This window comes from Haemaphysalis longicornis, unplaced genomic scaffold (assembly GCF_048455015.1).
Source record: "Haemaphysalis longicornis isolate Haplotype H1 unplaced genomic scaffold, Haemaphysalis longicornis Haplotype H1 scaffold_6, whole genome shotgun sequence".
Classification (NCBI taxonomy): Eukaryota; Metazoa; Arthropoda; class Arachnida; order Ixodida; family Ixodidae; genus Haemaphysalis; species Haemaphysalis longicornis.
The window spans coordinates 118,741,608-118,763,798 of record NW_027526407.1 but is presented as its reverse complement, the minus strand read 5'-3'; the positions used below and the strand labels follow the sequence as shown (position 1 = coordinate 118,763,798).

General features: G+C 45.5%; 1 pseudogene; it reads right to left on the bottom strand.

Moving 5' to 3' along the window:
• Positions 1 to 21,923, bottom strand: part of LOC144143218 (uncharacterized) — a 71,162-nt pseudogene extending 49,239 nt beyond the window's left edge.
• Between the last annotated feature and the right edge of the window lie 268 nt (positions 21,924 to 22,191).

The window sequence follows — 22,191 nt, the reverse complement described above, 5'->3', positions numbered from 1 at the left end:
GTGGAGGCGTACTTCATTCAAAAGGCGGGAAACTAGGGCATGAGTACACCGTCGGTCACATTATCTCTTAAAGAACTTGAGTTCTTACATGAACAAGCGTAGGTTTTGCACACGTTGTTGTTGGTGTGACATTTTCACAATGTCAAAACAGTGTATTTAATCTAGGGTTTTTCACTTATCAAGTTTAGTTGGAAGTGGTGCCTTGTCTGTGTCTGCGTGTTTAGAACCTAAAGTTATTCAGCACAATTCGTCTTTTTCAGTCAATTTTATTGTACAGTGGGTGATTGGGGCATTTGGTCAAACCCCTGTCGGGGTAGGTACTGTTCCTCCGATGCAGTGATTTGTTTGTTTCCATTAGACATGCTATTAAGCTTGCACTTAGAGGTGTTGGTCTTATGCCAGGGTCTACGGGGTAATGTGACAGGTATATTGCTCTGGTTTCGTGTCTTTTAGCCGCCAATTTTCAGTGCGGATGCTCTGGACTTGTTTGCTGTGGCCAAAATAATGAATGGGTATGTGGTAATTTGCTGAGATAGAGAGAATGGCTGGGTTTTTTATTATAAGGCTACAAGCAAAATAGTTGCGTTGATTCACCTGCCAGCATCTGTACATTTGTGGGGCCAGTCTCCTACATTAGTTAGAGGTGTTTGCAAGGCTGTACTTTTTTTTCATTTCGAATCAGGGTGATGTCCTTGTGTTCGCTCAATGACAGCTGACTTCGGAGAGTCCACCGTTAAAAACCTTATCAAAAAACTTTAAAACCCCATTAAACCATTAAAAACCATTAAAAACCCCATGAATAACGTTTACGTGATAATAGTAATATTCTCGCACAGCCATAGTTCTGAGTTTAAAATATTATTATGTGTTGCTTTACTACATGAATTTATGTAAAACTATCCAAGGAGCTTTCTTAACACCCGTGAACCGTGCTACCGTTTTTCGTGAGAATCAACGTTCTCAAAACTCAAACACACGCCAAAATATTTCTTCCTCGCCGGACTTTTTTTCTAGGTTACTTTGTTTTCTTCTGTTTATTGCACCACGTTTGTGGTAATATTACCATGGGTATACATTTTACGGGGTATTCGTTCGCTGCTTTGCCTGTAAATGCCCGGAAAAGATTAATGAAATTTTGGGCTCTGCGGTCGCCATGGGTACGAACCTATTATGGCCGGGGTGATTGTGGCAAGAATAATGGATTTATTTTACAAGCTATCAAGCCTTTAGGTGAGCCACGTATCATCATCAGCCTAGTAGAGCATGGACATAGGAATATTTTCAATCTACACACGGGGGTATGCATGAAAGCCGTGTCAATGGAGAAAGATAATCCCCAGGAGCTGCAAGCGTGAGAGACCGGCGGCGCTCTCTCAACAATCACCCCTGTGAAGAAAGGACCTCAACGGGATCCGGTGCGTCGACTGTCTCTTTTACCAGTATAAATTCAGACAAAGGGCACTCTTGGCAGCGTGTCTGAACGCTATACAGTCTGGAAGCGTTTGGTTAGTTTGGTATTCTACAGCACTTGATGTTATCCACGGTAATAAAGCCGCCTGACCACCTTCACTGATTGAGACTTAGTGTGTTGTGGTGACCATAATATTTTGAGAAACATAACTCTCTAGTTGCTGCAGGAAACATTAGCACTGCGAAACAAGTTTTATTGTGGACGTTAGGCCGTAAAAGTGAATGTCGTTTTGTCGCTCCCACCTAGTGTGTCCAGAAATAAAAAGAGCTATTGTGAAAAATATAGGCTAAGCTTTTGTTATGAAAATATTTTAAATACTAAAATGCGACATACTCTATTTTAAATTCGATATGTTTTAAATCTACTCGCTGTCAATCTCTCTGAACGTTCTGTGACAAACAGTGTAGACAATAGAGCAAAGCAAAGAAGCCCTACAATAAAAGCACTGATGAACAATTGAGAATACCTTATTGCAGCAGGAATGTACTTGAAAACGGGTAACAAACAAAGAAAACACATTTTTCCAACTTGTGTTATCAGACGACAATACCGCATCGTTTGCGAGGTTCTCGCACAATATTACGAAGTTATCAAAAAAACGAAATATTTTTTAAAAACCTAAACTGGTGTATCTAATGCACCAATATCGCCTTCACTGATTCCGTGTGTTCGAAATATATTATGCTAACTCTGCACACAATATAATGCGTTACGTATGCCCTTATCATTTCAAAAAATGTTGGTAATGTACTCTTCTGCACTTGTTTCGATTTCTTGCGCTTCGATAAAGAGTGAGAAAAATTGCGCGAGATAAAGAGTGTGGCAACATTGGTATTGAACCTATGGCAAAATCAGGGCCGTGGAGTCTTCGCAGGTATTGTATATTTGCCAGCAGCCAGCCCTCAAATTTTCAAGACAATGTGCTTGTCCATGGGAAAATTTGCCGGAAGAAGTGGCGACGCAGAACGAGGTTATGTCGAGCAGACTAACGCAACGCGAGAGGATCACGTAGAGGGAGGAAGACTTAGCGTGAGCTGGTGAACAACGGCTACTCGCAATCTCTGTCTCCTGTCGACTCACCCGTTCCCAAGTTTTTTCCTGCTGGCATGAGGAGCTTTGCTGGTGCAGTACTTGAACACATATTTTAAATGCAGAGCATTTCAGTAACTCACGATGTCACCCGCGTTGACGTCCGTAGTCCGCACCGCCCCCCTCCCTACTCTAAAAAAAATACTATCCGGCGCCCGGTTTCGATCCCTCGACCCTGCGGGCGGAACACTAATGTACATGGTGCTCTACCCACTGTGCCACAAAGCCGTCACATAATGGGACGCTACGAACGCGCCTTATATCGTTGACTCATTTAAATTACTGCTCACGAGCGCTCTATCGTCAGCAGTTGCCACAAGTGCAACAACATTAACGTAACGAAAACTACTTAACGTCGTGCGCCCCCGGGAATTCTCTGCATTTTATCGTGCCCCTCGCGAGGGAGATGTTTCACTGTGTCTTCTCTCGGTCGCGGGACCCGTGGCGCAATTTGGCGGAGGCGCAGCACAACTCGTAGCACTTTCCACGGCCGGGCTAGAGGAGCCGGCGGGCGCGCACTTTTATACGAAAGTGCGCGCCCGCCGCTCCTCCAGCCCGGCCGTACACTTTCTTTGAAAAAGCGCCTCGAAAGCGCGGCAAACATGACATAGGGATGACACGCTTTCGAAGCAACCCGCCGCCGCGGCTGCTTTGTGTACAGACTCGGTGGCGAGCGTCCCGGGATTCTGGTGCCGACCGAACCCCATTTTTGGTCAAGGGTTCATCAGAGTAGATATAGTGGCTGTAGCGTAGATTTGCGTCGCAAACAGTGGAAGAAGATAGGCTTTGTATTTTGTGAAGGTCCACACGTACGCAAGCCTGACTGCAATTCTGCCTTTTTCGCGGCTATGGTAGCTATTAGCCCACTAATCATAGAATGGCACATTAGACGGTCGATCGCAGCGTGACCAATCATTTACGGTGTCGTTTTTTACAGAGACTAAAATTTGCTCTGCTCACGCGTTTATGTTGGAGCGGAGCGTTCATGTGAGAACTGTGCAGCTAGGAAGCACTAATAGCACGGTATAAAACACACCTCATGACTAGTTGAAATTGCTTATTTATTTTACTTGCGTGTTCAACAGCGAGGATATATGAAATAATCAACATTGCATACTACTATAACTTAGCTTGGATGTCAATTGCAGGAAGTCTATTTCGGGGGATTTGTTTCCGAAACCATCGTATTTAGGGCACCTGTATGCATCTAGTTGAACATTTGGTAAAAAAATGGGATTGCTCATGACATTTCCAAGAAAGAGATAAGCGTAATATATAAGCGCAAGTTCGATATAGACAAGCATAATATTACCGCGGAATATCGCTCTGTATTTCTGCGTTGTGCTCTTGTTTATACTTGCGATGCCAATTCTTAAAGGCCAACTGCACTCAAATTTCACCCTGGCTAAATGTCTTCGAAATGTGTAGTAGGTACCCGGAGAACTACTGCGACGCGACCGGTTGCTCTGTGCAATGTGCGGTTATTCAGTTTCAGGCACTCAAAATGACGCCCTTGCAGACGCCAAAGTACCTGCCTGCGTGTCAAGCAAACAGCCATTCAGCGGACGTGACATGCCAGCAGTCGAGGCCGATCGGCCAGCCTCGCAGCGGGAGAATCCAGGAAACTTGTATTTCGCACCGGTACGCATGGCTTTCATGGCTCAGGAGAGGCTTCGTTAACCGTACGGTTCTCTCATTTTCGAGTGTCGTCGGGATATCATGCCTACGCAGTGTGCTGCTGTCGGAGCGCCGGAATAATGTCGTGCTTGCGAGACAAGCGCTCGCTTTTCGGCGCGCCTCCTACTCCCCTGCACGCGCGCGCTCACATCTCCTCGTGGCTGGCCGAGCCGGCCGCGTCGGCCGGTCCGCACAGCTCGCGCCGTCAGGCCAGGCAGTCGGCCGCCCGCGCCGACGGCTTATACGTCACTTCCGCCTGCCCGTAATGGGCGCGTTTTGCCCAGTTTCGTTTTCAAAATCTTCGATTTTTGCTGGTCGCTTGTGGCGTAATTACGCACATTTTAGGCGTCATACTTCGTAAATCGCGGTTTTTTTAGTCATATTATTCTGGAACAGTGATTTCGCGCGGTGGAAATTTTTAGTGCAGTTGGCTTTAAGCAACACCAACTATACCGTTACTTGTGCTACCTCAACTTTTTACCACATGGGGTTTGTTTTGTCGTTTATGTTTTCTGTGCTCGAAAATTTTGTACTTTGTCACGTTGCTGCTGATTTGTTTGGGGGTAGCAGGAGGGGGGCCGCGGGGCGTGTATGCTTTTCCTAGTCCGTACAGCCAGCCGACACCTGAGCTTGCTTATGCGGCCTATAACACAGCGTAAACGTACCTAACGCAAGCAAAACCACCCGAACTAAAATAAATAACAGCCGAAATAAACCTGCAGTGCTTGAAAGCCACGGTGCATAAAAATATTGAACAGAAATAGCCGAAACCGTCCTAAAAGGGCAAAACCCGCGTACACAAAGCTGAAGCTGAAACTGACCAAAAAGCAACGGAAATACCCGAAATCCTATTTATAATGCATAAAGGTGTCAGAAATAGATTATATGCGTGATAGAAATATTCATCTTCAAGTTTGACAAACCTATGAAAAGTAAAAAAAGCGGTAACGGAATCTGAACCCGGGTTAGGATGTTCGCATCGCAGGAGCAGAACTACTAGACTGCTAGTGCAAGCGGTTCTCGGCGGTTAAATTGAGGGCCACATGCACGTGGACATAGCTTCCAACGAGCACCAAAATGTCGCCATGCTTCGCTTGGCTGTGCTGACTGGGAAACGCCTATACGCGACCGGGGTATGTCGCTTTGTCAGGTAATTCGTTTGCCTTTTCGGCATCGCCCGAAGACAACCGCTTCCGTGATGTCTGTTGTGTTTTCATTACGATGTTTTCTCGGTAACATCTCTGCTTTAATTTTTTTGTTGTCTGAAACGAAACATTCACATTCATATTAATTCAAATATTGAACAGGGAGTTGCTGCTTATGTATACATCCCCTGTTCTTCCAGAAAACTCACGAATTGTACTATCAATATGGGATATTGGCTTAAAGTTATGCCAGTCTGTTTACGCAAGGATATTTTTACCCTTTTGCATGGGAAATATTTAGTGCTGAGTTGTCGATTATTGCTCGTAAACTTATTACATCTCAATTTTTTTTAAATTTAGCAGCTTAGATGTATAGACAAAAACTCTGCGTCGCCGGTGATTTGCCATTTGTCGTTATTTTTATGATCGCTATGTGCTTTAAAAATCGCGCTTCCTATAAACGAAAAACTTTAAGTTCAACGTTGTTATTATTCCGCAACCACCTACAAGTGCTTTTTTAAATCCGCTGGAGTGACTAAAAAGGAGTTTTAAATCAGTATTACATGCCACTTGCATTGAGCTGCAGCTAAGAAAGTGAATTGTTTCATAAGTGCACCATGAATAGACACCAAAGCAATTGCGTCACAAGTATTCATACTCCTTTAGAGGTAACTTTTCACCTTTTCTTCACCAATCCTTGCTTTCTTGCCGAGAAAAACAAGCAGGTGCCTTTACAATGCTTTGAAAAAGGTCGCGCCCATAGATGCGCATTTTTCTTATATTTTGTTGTTTGCACTCCCCAGGTCTTTGTTTACCTAAGTTATGTATTTGCATACAATAGCATAGTATACAACCTAGATTTCATACATGTACAACGCCTTTGGGTGTTTTTATACTCATCCAGTGAAGCTCTAAAACAGATTTTCTCACATCTTCAACTCGTGTTAAATATATTCCAGAGAACCTTCTTTGCGGGGAAATCTTAGCTACAATATACTGATTTTCTATTGCTCGCACGAGCGAAAGACCTGTGCCTGTTTTTATTCCCTATCCGACAGAATAGCGTCATTCCCTATCCGACAGCAAGGCCCACTCAAATCCAGACACCATTCGCGATCCTAGAGCAGGGCTCACTCTAGGTCCAGGCGTCATACTCGATCCACAGCAAGGCCCGCTCCAAATCAGGACGCCGCTCCCAGTCCCGGCACCGTTCGCGCTCTCGGAAGCATTCCCGACTAGGCTGTCTGCCTCCACATTTGGCCCCAGACCCAGCTCGGGCAAACGGTCCAGATACAGTTTCAGACTGTCAACGTGGACCAGGAATCCCAACTACCCGCAGGCAGGAGGCACAGGTGTTACCAAGGTGAACTGGACGCCGCGTGTATCACTAGCTCTCACTGCCTAAAATCAGGCCCATTTATCTTCAGACACTACACACAGTACTCCGAACACCGCACTTCTCCTCCAACAGGTACTAGTGCAGATCGGAGCACTTCGAGCTCAAAACGCGGAGCAGGGGAATACAAACCAGAAACTGAGAAAAGCGCTCCAGGGCAAAGAACAACGCAGCGGGCTCCTGCCTGAGCAGCCAATGAAGACCCCGTCATCCAACATCGATATGTACGTGCAGATAAATTTACAACGCAAAATTCAAGCCCTCATACACCAGAACATTTTTGCCATCACGGAAACCCTTACTAAGTTAAGCATGATGGTGGAAAATATGCCGAAGATGCATGTTACGACGCTTGTTACGACCCAGTGCACGATGAGAAGAGTGAAAAGCCATACGCACTATCCACCCTAAACCACGCCACCTATGTTTCGACGCAGGATGGCTAGGTCCCCAAACCGAAAATGAAATGCCTTACGCGTGGCAGTGGAACTGCCGGAGCTACTCAAAAAAACAAGGCGTGCTCATGCAGTACATTAGCAACCCTACCACAATACTCGATATAATAGCCCTACAGGAGGCAGAATGTACACCACACCAGGCACGCTACGTCATACACCTGTCTGGGAACCTTGCGCCCATGGTAGGCACCCTTACATCACAAACCATCACTGTCCTACACCATCAAGTTGTACGATCATTGAGTTGTACTATCACTGCATCATTGAGCATGTACACAAAAAAGTCGTAGCTCGTACCAGGGACGAAAGAAGTGTGTATGTGTTAAATATCTACCGCCCGCCAAACCATCGGCGCAATACCTTCGAATACTTAATGATGAAAGCGGACAGCGAGGCGAGCAGAAACGGCCAGGAAATAGTTGGATACTTCAACGCAGCGCTTTTGGTGTGAACTTACAAGTACGCCACGCCTAGGGGCAACAAGCTCCACATTACCATTCAGCAGCACCGCTAGCAGTCCTGACTGACCCAACTTACCCAACTCGCATCGGGAACAGATTCACACAAATGATACAAGTCTTGACCTGACACTGATCAAAAACGTTCCACAAGCAGAGTGGCCAAATCTGGAAGAGTCGCTCGGCAGTAATCACTATGTTGTAGAGACTATTATCCTGACCACTCCTTTACGTCGGACACTCAAGTCGACGAAAATAACTGCCTGGACTACCTTTCGGAAGCACACAGTTCCAAGCGACGCAACCTTCATAAACTCACTTAAGCAATGGATTGTGGACTTGCACCACGATGTAAACAAGTACAAGAAAGAGACCTCCCTCACCACAGAAATGCCTGCACTGGTCTGCCACCTCCTCTCTCTCTGGGAAGCACGCAAAGGTCTCCAAAGGATATTGAAGAACCAAAAACATAGGAAAAAGCTAAACTATGAAATAGGGGAGATAAATCGGTAAGAAGCGGAGTACAAAGAGCGCACGCGACAAAGCTGCCTACACCTCTGCGACAGCCTACAGAGAGCTCTCGGATTGCAAATACATGGAAGCCCGGCAGGACATGATTGCTGGCTATTTGGTGCATGATGTACGAAGAAATAGGTTTGCGGAAAATATGAGGACGACGATACGAGAGCACAACATGATCAACGCTCCTTCGCCATTGACTGGACCCCACACACAGTAAGCGGCGCAGTCGGAAAGCAATCCAGCACATGCTAGACTCTTATCCTGGCAGCGACAACGAGGTACTAGATCAGCCTAAAGAACAGTGCATTGGCACAACTTTACCTACCTGTTCCCCGGGCTCGTACGCTAGCCATCCCAACACGGAGCTGAAGAAGCCAATAACGAAACAGGAGGTCTGGCAGGCACTTCAAGCCCTGACCCTCAACACCACTCCGGGTAAAGAAAAGGTCAATAACAAGTTACTCAGGAACCTCGACCACACAAGCATCCAAGCCTTAACGGGGTCTTTTAATAAGCACTGGGAAAGGGCCACAATACCAGCTGAATAAAACGCGCTGAAAGGGTGCTTATTCCGAAGCAAGGCACACCTACAAATTTAGACACATTGCACCCCATATCTCTAACGTCGTGCGTAGTATAAAGCTTTACGAGCGTGTGATTCTCGCCAGCCTTCAATCATACATAAAAGCCCACGACAATTTTCCGCACACAATCATTGGCTGCCGGCCCCACCTTTCAACTCATGACATCCTCCTTCAACTAAAGGAACACGTCTTGGCACACATTTATCCTCAGTCCACCAGCGCTGTCCTCGCTCTTGATTTGAGAGGAGCGTTCGACAATGTGAGCCATGACGCAATCTTTGAAAACCTAATTTACGCTAGCTATGAAAAACGCGTGTTCCATTATATCGAGGCATTACTCAGCGATCGCACGGCAACTGTGCCATCGGGCCACTACGAACGGACCTTCAAACCATGCCCCAAAAGCAACACAAAAAGGAGGAGTGCTTCCTCCAACAATATTCAACATAGCTACGATGAACAACACCATCTTCGGGATTAAACATTCGCTCTATGCAGATGATATCACGACTAGGACTACTGGGGGTCGAAAGGTGACATGAAGGACGCGCTCCAAAAAGCCCCTCACACAGTACAACAGTACGCCAGTGTGCACAGCCTTCAATGCTCAGCGGAGTAGTCTGAGTGCATCACCCTGACGCGCAAGCCACGTGCAAACCGCTTGAACCCACCACAATACAAATAAAGCTCCAAGGTAGTGATATCCTTGTAGTCCCAAACATCCCCATACTGGGACTTTACAGCATCAAGAAGGAGGAGGAACGCTAACCACCCAGCGCATCAACCACACTCCCTCACAAATCATGCGTATGGTGAGTCGATCACACACCCGAACCAAAGTTTGAATGATGATGATGTCATCAACTTGGCGCACGCACTGGTAGACAGCCACGCGGTGTACTCTACGCCTTAGATGCCGCTGAAAGAAAGGGAAATGGACCAAATTGACATACTACCTCAGAAGGCGTACAAGCAAGAGCTAGGCCTTCGTCCTCACACCGCCACCAGTAAGCTGGAATCGCTGAGAGTGCACAACCGATCATTGATGCCCACATTGGCATCCAACTAGAGCTGCTCAAACAAACTTCCACCGGCCGCATAGTGCTGATGCAGCTAGGCTACCAGGTAGCGGACGCCAGGTACCCTCTACCGGAAACTGTGCCACAGGACAACCGCACCCTCATTAGGGTTGCTTCGAACCCAGGAAGCATGCACCCTGAGCATGGCGTGTAGTTGAGACAAGCACGAGTACTATTCGTGGAAAAGAAGTACACTAACCACTACCATGCGCGATGCTCAGATGCGGCCCACTACATATCCCATACAGCCACAGCAGTAAGCGTCATCTAAGACTCAGGCGATATCGTTCCCACTGCGACCGTAAAAACCAAAAACATCGTTCAAGCAGATGAAACAGCCATCGCACTGACGATGACGACTTCAGCTTCGACTAAACCACTCCACATAATTACAGACTGCCGACAGGCATGCAGAAACTGCGGTAACGGTAGCATTTCAATATCCGCCCTCCGATTACTAAAAAAGCACAAAGATACCCTGAACCCTACTATACTGATGTGGATGCTAGGTCACGCAGGGCTCGAATAAAACAAGCGAGCACACGCGACAGCCCGAGCATGCAGCCTCCGGTCACCGCACCAGTCCCTCCGTGACCAAAAGCCTGTCCAAGAACCAGTTGACACCAAATATCTGTTTCGGACATCTCGTCAAAACAGACAAAAGCACCCAACACCCCACAAAACACTCACTCGCTTTGAATCCGCTGTACTAGGGCAAATTCAGACAAACGCGCTACCTACTCTACATTTAACACACCGATTCCAACAATTACCCGGTACCTATCGAACGAAGGTGTTCTTCATAAGACAACAGCAGAAAGGCAACTGCATTAGCGCACCGTCTAACACCTTCAGCAATAAAAAAATCAGCTTCCTTCAAACTTGAGTGGTGTTGATACAAGAGTAGAGGTATTAAGTAACAATAGCATTTTCATTCGTTTCATCGGTACGTTATTGCGCGTGCATTGACTTGGTTGTTCACAGTGTGTTGGTTTTTTCTGTTAAATTTCAGTTGCTAGTCCAGTGCTGGGGTATGTCGTGTCTCCTCGTGTTTTGCGTCCTTTTTTGCTGGTTTACGTACTGACGATATGTACCAACTGGCCCAGCAAGCTGCACTTCTACACGGTACACCCAAGTGTCCTAACTGCGGGGACTACCATAGCATCTCTCACACTCTCTGGATGTGTACACAGAACCGTAACGTTCCCCCATGCCCAATCTTATCCCCACTTCAGGGGAAAGGATACTGGCCCACTCTAGTGCAGAAGTGCTAGGGTCACTCATTGAACACGTACAGAAGGCCCTGTCGGCTATCCCGGAGCTCCGGACTAGGGGATTCTAGTAACAACAAAGTTTTATTCTTCTTCCAACAGATGTATCGTGCACGTCTGCAACACCACCGCCTGGTCAGATGGGCCTACCCAGCACCGCACCAGAAGCTCACCCGAAAGGAGGCTGTAGCCGAGCGCCCACTACAGAGCAACACATCCCCCCCCTTAGCTTCCTGCCTATCATACGCCCCACAATATATCCACCAACAAGCCCGCACAGCAGAGAATATGCAACACTGTACCACACCAACTGGGCTGCTCAGAACACACCAGCACCCCCTTTATTCGCACTCCCATTTTCGAGCACTGGGAGGCCGCGCTGTACAGTTCGGATGCTGAGGACCCGAGAGAGTTGGTGGAGCGGGCACGCAGGACCGCAGTCGCCACAGGGGCCCTCGTATGGGGGCGTCAAACGCTTTCAAGCGCGAACGTCTTGAAGAAATGTTTTACCAACACCATGAGGTATTGCTTCCGAGACGGTTGTCTGCCTGCTAGAGAAATATCAGTTGATAGAGTTTAAAGCTGCCGATAATGGGCATTTTTTGTTAGGACAAGACGCTCACTTTGGGAATTAAAACCTTTGATTACTTCCACAATGCACCTCCACTTGGAAGATTACCCCTTCAGTTGCGAACAGAGGCTCTGATCACGTCAACGGAGCCTTTTCGTGTCTCTGAGCTCGCAGCCGGGGAGGCTGGGGCCATACTCGCAGGCATCGCGTCTGTTAGCGTGGCTGATGGAGCTCCGAGCATCGATGAGGTTTCACTTTTTTCAGACACCATGTGGCACACCCCAAATTCCTGCAGCTCTCAAGCCATCGTGAGAATGAGGATAGTGCTGGCCAGGTCAGAATGAGAGCTTTTATAAAACTGGCACTGACGAAGAGCAATTACATGAAACAGCTCGGTCTACGTTTGTGACACTGGCAAGAACAATGCGTTCTCTAGTACTACCTCTAGTACTACCTACCTAGTACTACTTTGACCAAATTCCGCTCGAGAAAGTGCTGGGGAAACAGCCCCGCCGGTAGCGTAGTGGTTATCGCACCAGACCGGTATTCTGGACGTCGTGGATTCGGATCCCACCCGGCGTCCATTTTTTCACCACTTTCTTTTCGACTCAAAAAATTCTTTATCTTTTTCTATGACCCACCACAACCTCCCCTTTGCTTTCCGAAGTTTTCTTGACTGCCAACCCCTATTTTCTGTCGTATTTCACGGAGCACCTCATTTCCCGTTTGCTGATTCGCTACATGCTTAGCGAGGGCCTCTTTTCTGGCATTCTTGGTGGCAAAGGGACCTTAAGAGGGTTCAACGCTGGTCGACCACTCTCGACATGTCGTAGACACTCGAGTCACGGCCCGGTGGTTACAAAGAAGGTCCCCTACACCCTGAATAGTCCGAGTGGCGCTGGCTACCACCCCCAAGTGCAGGAAACAAAAAATACCTTACCATAAATACCCGAGAAAGTGCTGGGGAAACAGCCCCGCCGGTAGCGTAGTGGTTATCGCACCAGACCGGTATTCTGGAGGTGTTGGGTTCGGAACCTACCCGGCGGGCATTTTTTCACCACATTCGTTTCGACTCAAAAAATTCTTCATCTCTTTCTATGACCCACCACAACCTCCCCTTTGCTTTCCGAGGTTTTCTTGACTGCCAACCTTTCTGTTTTTATATATATATATATTTTTTACTTATTTTTTTATTTATTCATTTCTCATACCCTCAAGCGCTTACGCATTGTAGAGGGGAGTGGGGTGCAGAAAAAACAGAAAATGTAAAGGAACACAACAGCGGCACTAACAAAACACTCACACAAAAACACGTGGGCTGACATGTTGCACTGGTAATACAAAAAATTGACAGAGCAGCAGCACTTCAAAAACAACCCAAAAGATAGCATAAGCCATGCTAATCCGCACACGTAACATAATAGTATGAAAATTAGTCATGCCGCATCGTCGCCCAAGAAAAAAGCACATAAAGTCTGACGAAAAAGAGTGAAGTCAGATATCTGCGCAATGTCGCTAGGTAGACGATTCCAGTCATTTGCCGTATTTGGAAGAAATGAATAAAAGTAGGTATTCGTGCGACATTGTGTTATCGCGACTTTATGTTGGTGATCTATACGAGTAGAGCGGTACGCAGGCAGCGAGATAAGATTGTGTTTAAGTGAGGCATGATTGTATATCTTGAAAAAGAGACTAAGGCGAGAAACTTTCCGACGAAGCGATAGACAAGGTAAAGACAGTGTAGATTTCATGGATGAGACACTGGCAGTGCGGTTATAATTTGATAGGATGAAACGACATGCGTTGTTTTGAACAAGTTCAATGGTTTGATGAAGATTAGCGTGACATGGATCCCATACGGCGGCGGCATACTCAAGTTTTGGTCGATATAATGTTTTGTACAAAAGTAGTTTTGTGAAACGGTGGCTCTGCTGAAGTTCCTTCGCAGGAAACCCAGCATGCGGTTCGCACTGCTTGTAATGGTCTCGATATGTGGTTTCCACGATAATGTGGAAGTTAGGTGCACGCCAAGATAACGGTAAGATTTTACGCTTTTTAAGTGAATGTCGTTTAGCTTATATATTGGGGGGTCCTCCTTCAGACGTGAGACGCGCATTAATTTACATTTATCTGAATTTAGCCCCATCTTCCAATTTTCGCTCCATGACATAATATTGTCTAAATCTTGCTGTAGATTCAACTTGTCATGGTCATTATGGATTTCGCGATAAATGACGCAGTCGTCTGCATATAAATGCATGTGAGAAGAGACACAGCAGGGTAAATCATTAGGTAAACAAGGAAGAGTAATGGACCTAATACAGAACCTTGCGGTGCACCAGATGTCACTTCAATTAGAGGGGGATCATGGTCATCAAGAGTTGCATACTATTCACGGTTAGTAAGAAAGCATTCAAGCCATGGTAATATCTTGGTGTCTAAATTTAATCTACGGAGTTTTATTATTAGTAATGTGTGGTTAAGCTTGTCAAACGCCTTCCGGAAATCAAGAAAAATCCAATCTGCTTGTGAACCTTTATCAAGTATGCCGTGCAAGGAATGAGTGAAAAGGATTAACTGGGTTTCACATGAGAATGAACGACGGAAACCACGTTGAGCGGAAGAAAAAAAGCCGTTTGATTCCAAAAAGTTGAAAATTTCAGTGTACAGTACGTGTTCCATGATTTTACATGGTATACAGGTCAATGAAATTGGTCTATAATTCTGTGGTGAGTGCCTATTTCCAGATTTATACTGCGGGACTACTTTTCCTACTTTCCACTGCCGTGGTAAGATGCCATGGTGAAGAGATTGTTCAAATAGCTTACTTAGAAAGAAAGAAGAGTACACTTTAGTCTGCTGCAGAAATTTAGAATTTATATTATCAATACCGCAGGACGATGATATTTTGATGGACTCGATTATCTTCATAATACCACAGGGCTCAATAACCACCGGAAACATAACAGGAAATCCATACTCAAAAGCATTACCAACTACAGGGATTTTCAATGGCGCGCAAAATGCACGGGAGAAAACTTCATTTAACAATAAAGCACCCTCTGCGGGCAGAACAGGCTCGCCATCATCGTTCAGCAAGGAAATTGTGTTGTCTTTTTTCGGGTTTACAGTATTCCAGAACTTTTTGGGGTCATTTGACAACAAGTTTGGTAAAGTAGCAGTTATATAATGGTTTTTAGCTTCACAAACGGCCTTATATTCCAGTTCCGCTTTGCGGTATACCTCCCATCGATCGATCGTGTTACATAGCTTTGCGGAGCGGAACAACCGTTTCTTTTTATTGCATAGGCGTTTTCGCCTATGCATCCCGTTTTTATTGCATCCCGTTTTCTCAATGTTTAACCATTTTCAAGCTTAATAAGATTTAAGTTTGATACAGTATCAGAGCAGACAACTTTTGTAATAATTTAATTTCACCTGGTCATCACGATGAAATACTTCATGTGATAACATGAAATAGTCAATAAATGGTCTCAGTATCATATCTGCATAATGAGTTACGATGTTTATAAAGAATATCAGAGACGTTGGGGCCACTATGGACCCCTGCGAACTTCTGTTATTACTGGAGCAATCTTACAAGTGTAACAGCCTTATTCTATGAAATGCTCAGAATGAAATAAGTAATTACGCATTTATGGGGACATCGCAGAATATTGCGTGGTGTCCCCATACTTGAAATATTTTGTTGTACTGTGGCCGGAGGTTTTCATTGTCTTGTGGTGATACATAAAATGGTATCCAGAAACATCGGACAGTGCTGCCGACAATCACACCTCTCTGAATGCTCAGCATCACCGACCGCTGCAGATAACAGTCTGTCTGCATTTTTGCTGCCACTGACAAAGTGCTGGCCCCCGAAACCACCACTCTTGGTCCCCCAGAAAAAGAGCCAGCTTGCTATCCCACATATTACGCTGCACAGTCAAAAGTTGTATTGCCACGTGTTTGCGCTGCCTTTTCAGATAAAGATCGAAATCGCAACTTCTTCTTTCGCCACCGGGGACGGCCCAATCACTATCATTACGAGTGAACCTATCAATCAGACAATAATCTCAGAACAGCGGCGGTTGCATTTTCTACAATACGAAGAGGTAACTGATGCTGGGCCTCGATAGCTTCATCGTCGCTTTCCACCGCTAAGTGGACAAAAAGAATGAGCCGATATTGAATCAAACCTCCCCTTTACGGTTTTTCTACGACGCTTGCCCACCTCCGTCAGGAAGGTCATGGCGACCGCTAGCTCAAACACGTTTACCAGGTGCCCCAAACTGCCGAATTCGTAATGAACGCATGGAGATCTGTGAAATTTTTCATATGGAGCCTTTCCATCGTGAGGAGTCCTCATCTGGGTTGCGTAGCCTGCGCTATAAATTTCAGGCAGAGGTAAGCACGCTGTAGGACAAGATGGCCGCGCTCGCGCGGATGTGGTTTCTCGCGCCCCTATTCGCCGTCATCATCAAGGAATGCGTAGGCCGGTTGTACTTTAACTTTTAAGAAGCAGGAAGAAAGTGCATTGCACGTTGCACTTTACTGAGAAACTTCCGGTGCACCTCTAGCAGTGCCGTGTGGTGTATGTTGCGAATTCCACAGTTTATTTTTACAACGTACAAAACTACCGGAATGAGTTTTCTCACCGACACCAGCCCGGAGGCCTGCGTCATTTTGTTCTCATGAGTATTCCAGATGGGCAAGCAATTCGCAACAAGCCCCAAACAAGGCCCCATTACCACCTAAGAGGAATAATCGCTGTCCCTCAACATTGGTCTCCCTAGAACATTTAAATAAATTTGTCTTACTCCCAAAGCTAGTAACCCAATTTTAGATGCGCCGCATCTCATTCAATCGCCTTGTCCCCGCATCCATCCGGCGTTGTTGTCGGCGTTGTCGGCGTTCACCCCTCCACCATTCTCCTCGCCGCACCAGCTGCGCTCTCCGCCGCTCACCCCCTCTCCTCTCCGATAGCGAACACTGTCTCGCGAGGGGCATTGGATTGAATTCGATTTGATTGGCTTGGCTTGGCACCGCTTGGCTTGGCTTGGCTTGGCTTGGCTTGGCTTGGCTTGGTTTGGCTTGGCTTGGCTTGGATTGGATTGGATTTGATTGGAACTCTGCGGTACTTCTTATCACCTCAGGGTGCCCCTCGGGAAGATAATGTAATTTTTTGTAACGCACTTTGTACGTTCCTGCAATTTGTTAAGTGTATAAACAACAAGCGCGTCCTAAATACTTTAACAGACCTTTTTGTGCTTTTCATAACGCTAAAGTCGATGATGATGATAATTATTATTTGTTCCCCTTTGTAGCGGCGTGATGACATGTCATCTTACCAAAATGACTGACATACCTGTTTTATACCGTTGCTTTAACACTGGCGCTGCTTAGGACAGGCACAAAAACCTTATTAGGCACAAAATACATTTCTTTCTGTTGCAGGTGGTAAATGTCCCAGGCAATATTCTCCTGTAAAGGAACACCTGTTCGCTTTCGCGTATTTCCGAACTAGGCCATATTCTTGTTGAATTCCCATCCCATCTTATATAAACACAATTTCTCCATTAGGTTAAACAAGACAAAGCTCACCACGTTGGTAGTACTGATCCACTCATTTGCGCTCAATCTCGTCGCCTACCACGCGTTCGCTAAGAGATTGCACGCGGCGAGTTCGAACACATCATAACTTTGGAATCGTTCCCCCTTACTGAAGTTTTTATGCTTCACCATGGCGTGTGATGTTAAAACCGCCACGTGTAGTAGTATTCCAGTTGCCTTGTTGACTCTTGTTGTCATCAATAATAGTAACATAGCAAAAGTCGTTAACCCACATATAGGTGGGGCCTCGATGACAGTAGTCAACTCCGGTCTAGTGCAGTGCTTCTTTTTACCCAGTTCTAAATTTTACATGACCCAGTTACTTTCAAAAACCAAACAATATATTTACAAAAATTATACACATTTCGAAAGGGAACATTTACAATGCCATTCCCGCTAAAGGACGTAAGGGTGAACTCTCCCTAAGAGACATAAGTGATAGCCGCATTTCTAACACAAAAGGCCCACTCTGTTCTGTAGAAATTTTTCTGAGACTAATAAAAATTTTAAATTCGATTAGGCGCACCAATACGTTTAAACTGTCCTATTACTGTGTATACTTTATTTCCTCATACGTTTAGCAGCAATTTATTCTCTTGGCAACACTATGAACCGCCATGACAAAGCCCGCGGTGCGTGGGAATACGCATTGCACCCGCAATTTGCGCAACGAAACACCGTCGTGCGTCATATGCGCTGTACCAACCCGATACTCGAACGTCACGTCAACAGATATGCTAACGATTTCCCCAATATTACGTGCCGGTGCTCTCTTTGCCGTCGAAAACTGTCGCAAGCACTGTTCCTTTCGTACTTGCATAGGTGACCGACCCTAAAAGGGGGATAGTCTTTCAGTACCATACGAGCACGACTTGCGTTCATCACGACACTATTAAACGCGTGCGTAGACTCCCAAGTTTGACCGTTTTGCCTTTTTGTGCCACAATTTCAACCATGTCTGCGAATATGTAGATTGTAATGTGCTTCAGAAAACCGAATTTGGCGTCCACGTATTACTTTGTGTTCGGTGGGGAACTGTTTAAATCATCGAATGGTTCTTACTATTGTCATGTGCAGTGCTCCATCGGGGGCAAACTTGGTCGAATACTGCCATCTCGTGCAGCCCGACGAAACCTGTCATCTCTGATGCCACCTGTGACGCAATCATGTCGGCGCACACGCATCCTTGCACGCAAGAGTGTGCGCCAGTGAGTACAACCTATAAGAAGAGGAACTGAGCTTGAGGTTTTCTGCTGCTACAATTTGATCGTAAATTTTTCGCTTCAGGTCATGGAGTGAAATGCGAGAGAAAAAAGCGGTTTCGGTTAACCGCAGCGTCCCGTATGGGAAGAATTTACACAATTTATACACTCGCGATATTACCCAAACTTTATTACTATAAGATACTTTTATTAAAGCTGACAATAGGAATAATATTTTGTTGTTGCTAACCCATCTGTCATCTGTCGTGTCTACTGCTAACCCCTGGCTACAACACCTTTCCCTCAGTCTTAATCTGAACGAACTACTGCGTAATTCGAAGAAAACAAAAAGAATGGTTTTCACATCAAAGTGTACGCGTTACAGAATTTTGTGCTTGTATTGAATGAATTAATTATTCGAAGCACTTATGATACTCAAATATTAGACGTTTGCTTCCACAAAAATTTTCTTGGGCATTACCGCGTGGATTTGGTTAAAGATACAGCTGAAACAATCTAATGGAGTGGTAAATAAAGTGCTCATTCTGTTACATGCATTTGTAAAGCCCCAACTGTATTTTTGCTCCATTCAATGAGGATCGAAATAGTATACATTGGTTTTAATAGAAACTTCCATGTGCGAATTATTTTTTATTTCAACTTACCAAGACGGATTGCTTTCGATTATTGCTATGTGCATGGCTGGTGATGTCCGCTTTGTTCTCTTAAAATTAAATTTTTGAGGGATAATTATGTCCGAAAGTGAGTCTCGTCAGTTTACATATCTAACATACACCCGCGAGCGGGCATTGTTGCTCTAAAGATCTACCTATACCGATTCCACACTCAACATTGCTGAAACTGATTTCTAACAGAACCAGGACAAACTATCGCACCCAGTTGGATAGTAGGAATTGTTGACTCCAGTGGTTTTTAAATTAATTTAAAAGAAAATTAAGATTCACCTTTTCATTTTCACATGCCGATTTGACTTCGTGTAAACCTTTCATGCTTGAAATACATCAGTGTTATCATTGTTAAATTTTCACGTTAAAATTATGAACAGCCTTTTTTGCTTCTTACATTGTGCTTGTGTAATCCGGCATTTTTGTACTTAGTGATGGCTGTTGTAAAAATTTGTGTAACCTTTTAAATAACGTATTATTTTTACCTTAAAATATATTGCATGCTTAAGACGCTGTCATTGTTGGCAGTGTTAACTTTTGCCAGTGGCAAAGTTAGGCATCCTTCACATTGCTTTACCAAGACACCTAGGCGGTATTGTGCACTTTACTTCCAAAATAAATTCTATTGAATTCGATTAGTCCACACAACAGCGGCAGTATCGCATATAAGTATTCCTTTAGAGTTATTCATGGGAACAAAGCTGTCGCCGAGTGTTGGCTGAAATGTTCGATTTTGTAACATTGGTGGCGAAAATTGGAGCACTGTGGGTGTCTCTGCTGCGACAGTAACGCTTTGGACTGAGGGTTCTGAACAGAATTCACTGTTCCTTCTAAGCAACCTAATATGTTATCTCGCACAAAAACTCGGCATTGCAGTGTACTTACACTCGACTGCAGGACAGGGGAAATAGCTTTCGCAGCTAGAAGTCTGCCTGAGCCCGTTGAATGCTCATGTGAGACTAGCATTGGCGTTATCTCAGTCATTGAAGTCGTTGTTGCTGGCTATGGCATATTTGTTTGAAGCTGAAACGATCGTAATTTTCATGCACACGGCTGTTTAACTAACAGATTACTAACAAGATGGTCAAGCAAAATGTTTTGGTGCCCCGTACTTATGTCGGCGCCATCAGAAGATTGATTCATGGGTGGACGAGGAGTGCATCCAATACGCACGAACTTCATTACAGATTGAGGCTCCCAACTTTCAACAAAATATCTAGCGTAGCCGTTCAGGCAGTGAACGGGACTTATTAGTCGACTTCAACATGAATGAGCTATTTCCCCATTAAAAACTTGGTGATTACCAGCTCGCCTTTACTTGACAAATCGAGCCAAAATTAGGAAGTGCACATTCTTAACGCGTCTACTTGGAGTGCTCAAGAGGCGTATTTTTGCCCGTACTGTGTTCTCGGCTTCAGGGTAGAATAAACATTGGCATTGCGATGCTGAGAAGAAGGCGAAGGCCCATAACCTGATGGGTTGATGAAATTGAAAAAGTCAGGGCAAACTGAGGACTCGAGCATCGCAGGCCAGGAGCGATTGAAGTAAGGTCATGCAGAGACACCTTTATGCTGCAGTTGACTTGAGTAGGCTGATGATGATGATAATAACTCGTTGCCTGTGCGCCAAAAGCCACATTGAGTGTTTTCTTCCTTAAGGAAAACACATACGATCAAAGTGGAAGAAATGCCGAGCAAGCAGCGATTCTGGAATTGGGAATTATCCGGCTCAGTTTCTGATCTTCATCAAAAAATACAGCAATCTATGGCCACATCGCGTTGAATGCCGTCACCCCATTGCCGTAAAAAACGTTTATTGCATACCGGATGTTGCTGTAGTTATTGACTGCTTTCGTTCCACTTCGAGGTTCGATGCAACAGACATCTTTGCAGGATATTTCAAATCTTTCCGACACACACCCGACAAAGAAAATACAGTGTTCGTACACAAGGCACACTTCTCGACCTTCAGGTCACCAATTGTTTTGTGCGATGCACCTGTTACATTTGTAATACTCCTACACGGATGGTGCCAGAAGTAGGAGATCTCTACGATTTATTTAAATGACATTTCTAAAGAGGGCAATCCGCGGGTTTACATTGCTCGCGACTTGATCCAAGAAGCAGGTTTGGTAAAAAATCTTAAGAAATGTTATTCTCGCAATTTCAGGCCACTGTGATAGATTTCCCGTGGTCCAGGATAGGAGTTTTTGTGACATTTAGGATATCTAAGCCATAGCCACTTCGCCGTGGCCATTGTTTCAAAGGCCGATTGGTTTGGGCGTCTGATGAAATTGTTTTGCTTGTTTTTGCTGGAGGAGTGTATGGAGCAGGTTCGAGCAGTGCAACGTCCTGGTGGAATATTCTAAGCTCGTCGGGTTTTTTGGAATCGAGCTCAAGAGGGGTCTACCTAGCGCCTTGGCCGCCTAGGGCTGAGGAGTGCCTTCTCACTCGTGGAGATGGGCAACGTTGGCGTGCACCGTCTTGGGCAACCGGCTGGCTGAGACCCCTCATCCACTGCCAGTGGCCGGTCGACGTCGGCCCGCTGCTTCAGGGCCCCATCTTGAGCGGGGACCGAACAGACCATCGTTGTATGCGAGGAGGTTGGTGCACCTTGGTTGGCGACGTTCGGGAACCCGCAACGACGTATCGTAGCCCCGCGATGACTCACCTGGCATCATCTCCTGAAACCACGTCGTCATGCAGAGAGCCACCCATTGCCCTGAACTTCTCTTTGTGTTTTTTTAGGTTGTGTACGTGTTATTTAACTTTGACTTGTCATTGGCTACCGTGTGTACGTTTGTTCAGGAATATATATTTTAGTTATGGTATTTGGGTAGGCCCTTATCTAGTTATTCACACTGTGGGAAGTCCCATCTGAGTCGCCCCTGCATACCTGGAAAAAACCTGCGGCGGGTCCCCCCTCACGAATTTGCGTGAACAGCAGGAGAAAGGCGTTTTATTATCGGA